Raw genomic sequence first — 11013 nt, 5'->3', positions numbered from 1 at the left:
CTGTCCATCCCCCTCTCACTGTCCATCCCCCTCCCACTGTCCATCCCCCTCCCACTGTCCATCCCCCTCTCACTGTCCATCCCCCTCCCACTGCCCATCCCCCTCCCACTGCCCATCCCCCTCCCACTGCCCATCCCCCTCCCACTGCCCATTCCTCTCCCACTGCCCATCCCCCTCCCACTGTCCATCCCCCTCCCACTGTCCATCCCCCTCTCACTGTCCATCCCCCTCCCACTGCCCATCCCCCTCCCACTGCCCATCCCCCTCCCACTTCCCATCCCCCTCCCACTGTCCATCCCCCTCCCACTGCCCATCCCCCTCCCACTGCCCATCCCCCTCCCGCTGCCCATCCCCCTCCCGCTGCCCATCCCCCTCCCGCTGCCCATCCCCCTCCCACTGCCCATCCCCTCCCACTGTCCATCCCCCTCCCACTGTCCATCCCCCTCCCACTGTCCATCCCCCTCCTACTTCCCATCCCCTCCCACTGTCCATCCCCCTCCCACTGTCCATCCCCCTCCCACTGCCCATCCCCCTCCCACTGCCCATCCCCCTCCCACTGCCCATCCCCCTCCCACTGCCCATCCCCCTCCCACTGCCCATTCCTCTCCCACTGCCCATCCCCCTCCCACTGTCCATCCCCCTCCCACTGCCCATCCCCCTCCCACTGTCCATCCCCCTCCCACTGTCCATCCCCCTCCCACTGCCCATCCCCCTCCCACTGCCCATTCCTCTCCCACTGCCCATCCCCCTCCCACTGCCCATTCCTCTCCCACTGCCCATCCCCCTCCCACTGCCCATCCCCCTCCCACTGCCCATCCCCCTCCCACTGTCCATCCCCCTCCCACTGCCCATCCCCCTCCCACTGCCCATCCCCCTCCCACTGCCCATCCCCCTCCCACTGCCCATTCCCCTCCCACTGCCCATCCCCCTCCCACTGCCCATCCCCCTCCCACTGCCCATTCCTCTCCCACTGCCCATCCCCCTCCCACTGCCCATCCCCCTCCCACTGTCCATCCCCCTCCCACTGCCCATCCCCCTCCCACTGCCCATCCCCCTCCCACTGCCCATCCCCCTCCCACTGCCCATCCCCCTCCCACTGCCCATCCCCCTCCCACTGCCCATTCCTCTCCCACTGCCCATCCCCCTCCCACTGCCCATCCCCCTCCCACTGCCCATCCCCCTCCCACTGCCCATTCCTCTCCCACTGCCCATCCCCCTCCCACTGTCCATCCCCCTCCCACTGTCCATCCCCCTCCCACTGCCCATCCCCCTCCCACTGTCCATCCCCCTCCCACTGTCCATCCCCCTCCCACTGCCCATTCCTCTCCCACTGCCCATTCCTCTCCCACTGCCCATCCCCCTCCCACTGCCCATCCCCCTCCCACTGCCCATCCCCCTCCCACTGCCCATTCCTCTCCCACTGCCCATCCCCCTCCCACTGTCCATCCCCCTCCCACTGTCCATCCCCCTCCCACTGCCCATCCCCCTCCCACTGTCCATCCCCCTCCCACTGTCCATCCCCCTCCCACTGCCCATTCCTCTCCCACTGTCCATCCCCCTCCCACTGTCCAACCCCCTCCCACTGCCCATCCCCCTCCCACTGCCCATCCCCCTCCCACTGCCCATCCCCCTCCCACTGCCCATTCCTCTCCCACTGTCCAACCCCCTCCCACTGCCCATTCCTCTCCCACTGTCCAACCCCCTCCCACTGCCCATCCCCCTCCCACTGCCCATTCCTCTCCCACTGCCCATCCCCCTCCCACTGCCCATTCCTCTCCCACTGTCCAACCCCCTCCCACTGTCCATCCCCCTCCCACTGCCCATTCCTCTCCCACTGTCCATCCCCCTCCCACTGTCCAACCCCCTCCCACTGTCCAACCCCCTCCCACTGCCCATCCCCCTCCCACTGCCCATCCCCCTCCTATTTAAGATGATCACAAAGGAAATAAAGAGGGTTTAGATAAAAAGTCCTTTACACAGACGCTGGTTCGAACTTGTAATCCTCTGCCACAAGCATTGTTGAAGCAAGCCATAAATTCTCCAAAAAAAGTAATTAGATAGTTGCTTGAAAGACAGGGATATTGATGGGTATGAAAAGTGGGCAGGATGGTGGGATTAGACTAGGTGGCTCGCATGGAGAAAAATGCTAGCACAGACTTGACGGGCTGAATGGACCAGGAGAGGGTTCATAATCCAACCATGAGTCAAGCTCACAGCCGCATCCATTGCATTACCCCTAAATTGGGCAATCATTAATGCTGGCTGTGCTAATCTTGTCCGTCTTTATATGACTGTCCCCCACCTGAAAGGGAGTTTAGGGGACACTGTTTGATTTTATTTCATGCTGAAATGGCGAAATGGCACTAGTCCCTTCACAAAGCTCCTTATCAAGGCCACCACCATCATTAACAATCCCTTAACAAGCTGTGTTACAGGGAGGGACAGCATTACAAGGAGGGTGTAGGGTACATCAGTGTTACAGGCAGAGCGTGGGGTGTATCAGTGTTACAGGGAGGGTGAGGGGGGCTGCAGTGTTACAGGGAGGGAATGAAAAATACCAGTCAGTACTACAGGGAGAGTGTGGGGTATATCAGTGAGAGTTACAGTGTGAGGTATATAAGTGAGTGTTACAGGGAGGGTGTGTGGTATATCAGATATTGTTACAGGGAGGGTGTGGGGTATATCAGTGAGTGTTACAGGGAGGGTGTGGGGTATATCAGATATTGTTACAGGGAGGGTGTGGGGTATATCAGTGAGTGTTACAGGGAGGGTGTGGGGTATATCAGATATTGTTACAGGGAGGGTGTGAGGTATATAAGTGAGTGTTACAGGGAGGGTGTGGGGTATATCAGTGAGTGTTACAGGGAGGGTGTGGGGTATATCAGTGAGTGTTACAGGGAGGGTGTGGGGTATATCAGTGAGTGTTACAGGGAGGGTGTGGGGTATATCAGTGAGTGTTACAGGGAGGGTGTGGGGTATATCAGTGAGTGTTACAGGGAGGGTGTGGGGTATATCAGTGAGTGTTACAGGGAGGGTGTGGGGTTTATCAGTGAATGTTACATGGAGGGTGTGGGGTATATAAGATCGTGTTAGAGGGAGGGTGTGGGGTATATCAGTGAGTGTTACAGGGAGGGTGTGGGGTATATCAGTGAGTGTTACAGGGAGTGTGTGGTATATCAGATATTGTTACAGGGAGGGTATAGGGTATATCAGTGAGTGTTACAGGGAGGGTGTGGGGTATATCAGTGAGTGTTACAGGAAGGGTGTGGGGTATATCAGTGAATGTTACAGGGAGGATGTGGGGTATATCAATGAGTATTACAGGGAGAGTGTGGGGTATATCAGTGAGTGTTACAGGGAGTGTGTGGTATATCAGATATTGTTACAGGGAGGGTATAGGGTATATCAGTGAGTGTTACAGGGAGGGTGTGCGGTATATCAGATATTGTTACAGGGAGGGTGTGGGGTATATCAATGAGTATTACAGGGAGGGTGTGGGGTATATCAGTGAGTGTTACAGAGAGGGTGTGGGGTATATCAGTGAGTGTTACAGGGAGGGTGTGGGGTATATCAATGAGTATTACAGGGAGGGTGTGGGGTATATCAATGAGTATTACAGGGAGGGTGTGGGGTATATCAATGAGTATTACAGGGAGGGAGTGGGGTATATCAGTGCGTGTTACAGGGAGGGTGTGGGGTATATCAATGAGTATTACAGGGAGGGTGTGGGGTATATCAGTGCGTGTTACAGGGAGGGTGTGGGGTATATAAGATCGTGTTAGAGGGAGTGTGTGGGGTATATTCGTGCGGGTTACAGGGAGGGTGTGGGGTATATCAGTGAATGTTACAGGGAGGGTGTGGGGTATATCAGTGAGTGTTACAGGGAGGGTGTGGGGTATATCAGTGAGTGTTACAGGGAGGGTGTGGGGTATATCAGTGAGTGTTACAGGGAGGGTGTGGGGTATATCAGTGAGTGTTACAGGGAGGGTGTGGGATATATCAGTGAGTGTTACAGGGAGTGTGTGGAGTATATCAGTGAGTGTTACAGGGAGGGTGTGGGGTATATCAGTGAGTGTTACAGGGAGGGTGTGGGGTATATCAGTGAGTATTACAGGGAGAATGTGTGGTATATCAGTGAATGTTACAGGGAGGGTGTGGTGTATATCAATTAACGTTACAGGGAGGGTGTGGGGTATATCAGTGAGTATTACAGGGAGAATGTGTGGTATATCAGTGAATGTTACAGGGAGGGTGTGGTGTATATCAATTAACGTTACAGGGAGGGTGTGGGGTATATCAGTGAATGTTACAGGGAGAGTGTGTGGTATATCAGTGAATGTTACAGGGAGGGTCTGGTGTATATCAGTGAGTATTACAGGGAGAGTGTGTGGTATATCAGATATTGTTACAGGGAGGGTGTGTGGTATATCAGTGAGTGTTACAGGGAGGGTGTGGGGTATATCAGTGAGTGTTACAGGGAGGGTGTGGGGTATATCAGAGCGTGCTGTTTGTTTTTTAACATTACAAAATTTGAGTATTACAGTGCAGGGAGTTGTATAATGAGTCATGTGTGTATATTTATTTGTATTTGTGCTTTGTTGATTGGTAACATTATGAATACATTAATGTAATGTTGTGAAAGACAGGTGTGAGTATTAGTGACACAGTCACAGGCAGAAGGCAGAGATTGCAGCACAGGGGCTCCATGGGCCCTGCCTTGGGCTTCGAAGTTGACTGCCTTTACCACACAGCAACATAAGCCAGGGCCACTCGGCCAGCTCATTTCCAGTAAGGGCAGTGAGGCCTTTTGAAACATTTAAATTCCCCAGATACACGGACTGCAGCGGTTCAAGAAGGCGGCTCACCACCACCTTCTCGAGGGCAATTAGGGATGGGCAATAAATGCCGGCCTTGCCAGCGATGCCCACATCCCGTGAACGAATAAAAAAAAAGATAACTAATGTCAGCCGATGTCGCAACAGGGGCCCAAAATTGGCCTCAGGTTAGGGAGGGGTTCGGGAAGGAAAAGACCTGCCTCCGTCTCACTCTCCATAACCTGCCACAGTGCACTTACTTACCCTGTGTGGACATCAGAGGGCAGTACTGAGCTTCCAAAACTTTCTGGTCCAATCGGATGGGACATGGGTTTGATGGAGTAAAGCTTCCCTCACATCTGCAGTAAAAAGTCCACTTTACTTCATCTTTACTTCAGCCTGGCCATTTTTCTCTTTTGGAGTAAGGGATCGTTCCTTCCCTCGACCCACCCCCTCCAAAATGTTCTTCCCTTCATTAACATTTGTAATTTACATCGATAGATTCAGAAACTAAATTCAAATTGGTCAAATTTCCAGATGATACCAAACTAGGAGGAGTGGTTTTTCAAAGGAGGCAGCTCAGGAAATACAAAATAAGTTGGACAAAGCATGTAAGTGGGCAGAATAACAACAGCATGCATTTATATACATCTTTAACATAGTAAAACGTCCCAAGGCGCTTCACAAGGACGTTATTAAACAAAATTTGACACCGAGCCACATAAGGAGATATTAGGACAGGTGACCAAAAGCCTGGTCAAAGAGCTCGGTTTTAAGGCGGAGAGAGAGGTGGAGAGGTTTACGGGGGGAATTCCAGAGCTTAGGGCCTAGGCAGCTGAAAACATGGCCGCCAATGGTGGAGCAATTAAAATCAGGGATGCACAAGAGGCCAGAATTGGAGGAGCGCAGAGATCTCGGGGGGTTGTAGGGCATGCAATGCGTGTATGTGTACACATGTATTTGTGTTCACATGTATACACAGATGTTTCGGTATGTATGTGTCAATGTTCACATGTGTACTCATGCATGTTTATGAATCCATATGTATATGTCCACATGTGTGTGTGTGCACAATCCAAACATTTATGTGCATGTCTACACGTGTGTATGTGTCTGCGAGTATACACATGTATATGACCATATGTGTATGCATGTGTGTGCACATTGGTGTGATGGCTTTAAAAAGATAGATTTTAAGTAATGGGACATTTCAAAACCGAGCCTGGTGAACAGCCTATTCAACTGAAAAATGAGAAGATTTGCAGCTAACAGCCAGTGAGAAGCCAATTAGAGACCTATTATTGGGAGCTCACTATGTGAGAGAAGCTCCAACCCTCCTCCCGTCCCTATCATTGCCATGGTGATGGTGTAACATGCCTTTCTGGGGCAGCATAGCCATGGAATGGGCCCAGGCTAGGCAAGATTAAAGGAACAGATGGAAACAGAAGCAGAGGCGCAAACACAAGCACTTTCTGTGTTCCATGATCAATGAATCATTACCTCGCTGAATACACTAGCACAGTTATATTACACATCATCACCATATGCTCCCTGTCCCATTTTATCCAAACTTTAATCACATTGTAATTCGGATGAGTCATAAAGGATGAGGCAGCTACAGTACACAGCAAGTGATCAAAGCTGGCTTGTCTATTGCACTCACCTTTTCTGTGCAGTGCCTTGCCTTGGCCTAGTGACTCAGACCTCGACCCTTAGGGATCATTTAGGGATAACTCAGTGCTGGAGAATAGCCAATGGTTTGTATGCTGAAAAAGACATTCCCCCCTCCCTCTCCAGGGGTCACCAATCCTGCTTTCATAGAATTATAGAATCATAGTGTGATACATCACAGGAGGAGGCCATTCAGCCCATCGTGCCTGTGCTGGCTCTTTGAAAGAGCTATCCAATTAGTCCCACAGCCCTGCTGTTTCCCCTTGGCTCTGCAAATTTTTCCCTTCAGGTATTTATCTAATTCCCTTTTGAAAGTTATTACTGAATCTGCTTCCATCACCCTTTCAGGCAGTGCATTCCAGATAAGAACAACTCTCTCCATAAAAAGTTGATTCCTCATGTCGTCTCTGGTTCTTTTGCCAATCACCTTAAATCTGTGTCCTCTGGTTACTGACCCTTCTGCCGCTGGAAACAGTTTCTCCTTATTTACTCTATCAAAACCCCTCATGATTTTGAACACCTCTATCAAATCTCCTCTTAACCTTCTCTGCTCTAAAGAGAACAATCCCGGCTTCTCCAGTCTATCCGTGTAACTGAAGTCCCTCATCCCTGGTACCATTCTAGTAAATCTCTTCTGTACCCACTCCAAGACTTTGACATCCTTCCTAAAGTGTGGTATCCAGAATGAAACACAATATTCCAGCTGGCGCCAAGCCAGTAATCTATAAAGGTTTAGCTTATCTTCCTTGCTTTTGTACTCTATGGGGTAAATTTTAACCCCCAAGAGTGGTTGGGTTGGGGGTGGGTGGGCAATAAAAATACTCCGTTTTCGGAGCGGGACCGCATCCTGACTCCAACGCACCTACTTCCCAGACGGGTTTGGATGCGGGCGTGTTTTTAACACCCGAAGTCCTGCCGGCACTTAAAGCCGGTGGGCTGATATTTAAAGTACTTAATCCTGTTAACTTTTTGTGTATTGAGTTACACAAACCATTTTAACTTCTCCTGAATATGTTTCCCGTGGCCTCTGAAACATGCCAGAGAAACAGAGGCGAGATGCAGCTGACCCTCTTTTGGACCTTTGACCCAGTGATTGACACGTGAATGAAAGGTGAGTTTTTGCAGCAGGGCACTCAGTTCACTCAGACAAACCTTTGGCTGGGAGTTCTTTGTCTTTAGACTGAGATTTCTTTGTTCACACTCAGGATTCTTGTGTTCAGGCAAATTTACCTACATTTTGGACCCCCTCAAACTGACACCATCAGGATGGGGGGGGAGGGGGGGTGGGGGGATGGGGAAGTGTGTGTTTCTGCAGGTGTGTACCAAATTCCCTGGCAGCTGCCATGATTCCTTCATTTTGCGCGAGTCCAACATCCCGGCCCTCTTCCACACACAAAACAGACTTAAGGGCTGGCTCCTTGGAAACAAGGGATACCCCCTGCAGACATGGCTCATGCCACCTGTGAGAAACCCCACCAGCGAGGGACAGCAGCAGTACAACGACAGTCACATCACCACCAGGTCCGTCATTGAGCAAGCCATTGGAAGGCTGAAGATGTGCTTCAGGTGCCTGGATCGATGTGAGGGAGCCCTTCAGTGCTCATCGGCGAGGGTGTGTCGAATAATAGTCACGTGTTGTGTCCTGCACAACATCGCCCAACAGAGGGGGTTACAGGTGGAGGTGCTCGAATGTGCTCATGAGGCATCCGCACCTGCCATTAACACTGAAGAAGATGATGAGAAGGGGGGAGGAAGGAGGAGGAGCAGGAGGAGGAGGAGGAGCAGGAGGAAGGAGGAGGAGCAGGAGGAAGACAAAGATGGGCAACCCATCGGCAGAGCAGCGGTGCACAAAGCTGCTCGTGATGCCATGAAGTCACTCATATCTAACAGGTTCTCATAAGGAGAACTGCAAACTGAAGATAGTGAACTACTCAGACCACCTGGAACACCACCACCACCACCACCAACACCAGCCCCCACCCCCTCCACTTGCACAAACCAGACCTTCAAACACTCAGAGCCCCATTGTAAATGCACCCAATGGGTGGCATCAAGTCTCGCCGTTCACGAGCAACCACATGTAAGAGCACTTTCACAAAAGGGACTCAAGAATGGACAAGACGTGGCAGTGGTGGTGACAGTTATAACATTTAATATGCAGGTAAGAAAAAACAAATATAAATGAAAAACATGACATCGCGTCAAGACGCCCTTGTGCATATACTTAGTGATTATAAAACCTTAGAATTGCTCTTCCTACCACTTCTACGTGGTGTGTGCAGGGTAGTGGCAGGTTGCTCAGTCCCTGCCCTGACTGCTGAGATGCTCTCATCCTACGCCCTTTGAGTTTTGGAGCCCGTGAGGGCCCCTCCAAAGACTGCTCCACCTGCACCTGTGCAGGGGCAGATCGGCCACCTGGAGAGGAGGCAGCATTGCGGGTACTGGTTGAGGAGGGGGGCAACGGGTAAGAAGTGGGAGCGCTTTGAGTGGATTCCGCACTTCCATGTCCCCTATCGTCATCATCTGTCTCCTGGCCCAGGCCCACACCACTCGTACTGCTCTGCTGGACAAAAGCTTGGAGCAGATCTGTGACACATTCTAAGGCCACGGCTAAAGTATTTGTTTGCCTGTCTAAGGCAGCAGACATGTTGGCATCCAGAGTCCGCACGGCCGTTGTCAGGACCTGAATGGACATATTTTTGAGCCGTGCTGAAGCTCAATGAAGGCTGCCATTCTCTCCAGTGCAGACATTCCCACACTTACCTGTGCCACCAAACCACTATTGTCGGAGGTGGACTCCTCCATCCTCACCATTATTGTGGTGAGTGTGCGAGGCACGTTTTCCACTCCCTTGCAAAGTTGCTCCTGTACCTCTATTGTTCTCATTCTCATCAATGGCCCCTGGGGTTCAGCATCTGCATCCAGCTGTGCAGAGCCTGGAGAGGAGTGCGTCCACCAACGCGGACTCTCCACAGCTGCCCCTGCCACCAGTATCTGCTCGTGCTCACTTATGTGTGGTGACTCACCAGGAGACAACCTAACTATCTGCCTAACGGGACCCACTGAAGTGCCAGTATCTGCGCTGGTGCATGGTTGGATATGATATGCCAGTGCACCCTCAGAGGAATGGAGCTTCTCTGAGGAATCGCCCTCTTCCGTGGCATGTGCCTTCTCATTAATCCGAGAAGGCCCTGGAAGAGAACAGAAAGCAATATTAACAATCATCGCAGAAGCTAGTTTGCAATGAGCAGAATGAGGTGTGCAACAGGTCAATCATTGATAACATCAATTCACGATGTGTGTGAAGGATGTAAAGTTCCGTCAGCAGAGGTTTGCGGGGTGCCAGTCTCGGAATCTCCAAGGGCCAGACATTCAACCGTGCAGCTCAGATGTAACGCCTCCTCCTCCGCCTCTGTCAGGGCCACTACTTGTTGTGACCCCCCTCCAGTCCAACTCCTCTCCTGTCCATTTTGCGCACTCCTCCTACAAGGGGAGAAAGAACAGAAGTGTGAGTGAGTGAGAATGACAGGGTCACCCGATGGATGCATTGCTTTGGGTGAGGCTGCCCATGAAAGTGATGTGTCAGAGGGTGAGTATCAGACTGAATCATCACATTGCATCAGGACTGGGGTGAGTGGGAGTGGTGGGTTCAAAAATGGGGAGGTGAAGAAGTGCACAGAAAGTGAAGGTAAGTTGATAATGAGACTTAAGTGGGTGTGAGGAGTGATGTGATGGAGTACACTTGGCAAGACAGAGTGGGGGGGGAGGGGGGTATCCTACACCACAGGTCAGAGGCTGGGTATTCTGCTGCGAGTGACTCACCTCCTGACTCCCCAAAGCCTTTCCACCATCTACAAGGCACAAGTCAGGAGTGTGATGGAATACTCTCCACTTGCCTGGATGAGTGCAGCTCCAACAACTCTCAAGAAGCTCGACACCATCCAGGACAAAGCAGCCCGCTTGATCGGCACCCCATCCACCACCCTAAACATTCACTCCCTTCACCACCGGCGCACAGTGGCTGCAGTGTGCACCATCCACAGGATGCACTGCAGCAACTCGCCAAGGCTTCTTCAACAGCACCTCCCAAACTCGCAACCTCTACCACTTAGAAGGACAAGAGCAGCAGGCACATGGGAACAACACCACCTGTATGTTCCCCTCCAAGTCACACACCATCCCAACTTGGAAATATATCGCCGTTCCTTCATCGTCGCTGGGTCAAAATCCTGGAACTCCCTTCCTAACAGCACTGTGGGAGAACCGTCACCACACGGACTGCAGGGGTTCAAGAAGGCGGCTCACCACCACCTTCTCAAGGGCAATTAGGGATGGGCAATAAATGCCGGCCTCGCCAGCGGCGCCCACATCCCATGAACGAATAAAAAAAAATCCATGCTTACAATGGCCCTTTAAATACTCCAGTTCCCAGCACATCATTCGGGTGTGCAGAACGCCCGCTGCGCAGCTTAGCGACGCAAAAGCCAGAAATTACATTAAGGACCTTCAGTTGAGTCGCGATCAGTCG

This window comes from Heptranchias perlo, chromosome 17, assembly GCF_035084215.1.
Source record: "Heptranchias perlo isolate sHepPer1 chromosome 17, sHepPer1.hap1, whole genome shotgun sequence".
Classification (NCBI taxonomy): Eukaryota; Metazoa; Chordata; class Chondrichthyes; order Hexanchiformes; family Hexanchidae; genus Heptranchias; species Heptranchias perlo.
The sequence above is the reverse complement of the archived record's forward strand: the minus strand, read 5'-3'. Positions refer to the sequence as shown.